Below are 1,318 nucleotides of genomic sequence, written 5' to 3' on the forward strand. Positions count from 1 at the left end.
TAAGGCAGAAAACATTACTAGAGAAAGACATTATATGATAATAATAAATAGGTCAATCATAGAGGAAAATATACCAACTCTAAGTATGTGAGCAGCTAATGACATGGCCTTAAAACAAATAAAACACAAAAAAGCATATATTGTATGATTCCATTTATAAAAAGTTCAGAAAGCACAGTGGTTACCTTTGGGGAAGTGTATTAACTTGGGGCAGCACAAGTGAGGCTACAAAGGTACTAGGTCACAAGTGTGTTCACTTTGTTAAAATTCATAAAGTTCTTTGGTTATGATGTCTGCATCTTTTGGTATGTTTGTTAGTCTTCCTTAAATATAAACCATATAAAAGCAAAGCCAGAAAGTGATTTAAAATATTCAAGACAGTGATTACCTCCAGTGGGGACAAGAAGAAAGGACTGAACACGGGACACCTTGAGCTTCAACAGTATTGGTAACACTCATTTCTTAAACTGGGTGGCTTACGCATGTATTATTATACTTTATAACACACATTACATATATGCTTTTGTATATATCAAATACTTCAGAATTTTTAGAAAGAAAAAAATTCCTTGTACACTGTTGAGGCTCAGAAACCAATGCCCAAAATACAGTGCTTTGTACATACTGAATGAAAAAGGCACCTCAAGGTCTCTCTGACCCCCCTCCTACAACCCTGCACCTTCTCTCCCAAAGCACAGGATAAAGTTGTTCTCTGAAGTTCCCTTTTTTGCCTAAAGTCTGCACCTAACAAAGAAGAAAACAATTACCTATGGTCCCTTCCCTAAGTTTTCCTTAACTGAAACCATATCACAGAAAGGAAGACCAAACTCTGTCAAAACCCTGGACAGACTTTTGTCACAAACCACTGCCTCCTCTGCAGGGCCAACAGACTTTGCCCCACACCACGTATGCTATTCAAGCCCGCTGAATTCTCCCTCGTATTCATTTATTGCCCCTCAACAAAACTCCTCTTCTCCCCTCTCCCATCCTGTTTTGCCAGGACCCAAGCCCCCATTCTTCTGTAACCTCAAGATGGCACATAAGCTTCTACATCCCACTGAGGGGTTGGGTCTTCGTTCTGAAGGCTCCCATGTATACACATGAAATAAATTTGTATGCCTGTTCTCCAATTAATCTGCCTTTTGCAAGTTGATTTTTCAGGAAATCTTCAAAGGGCCAAGGAGAACATTTTGGCCCCTAGACCACCAACACGTCAACAGCAGTTTGTCAATGGATGGTTAGACTGTAGGTTATTTTATTTCTATTATTTCTACTTTCCTGTACTTTTCAATTTTTATAAAATCTGCCAGTACTTCTT

Source organism: Propithecus coquereli, unplaced genomic scaffold, assembly GCF_000956105.1.
Source record: "Propithecus coquereli isolate 6110/MARCELLA unplaced genomic scaffold, Pcoq_1.0 Scaffold64, whole genome shotgun sequence".
NCBI lineage: Eukaryota > Metazoa > Chordata > Mammalia > Primates > Indriidae > Propithecus > Propithecus coquereli.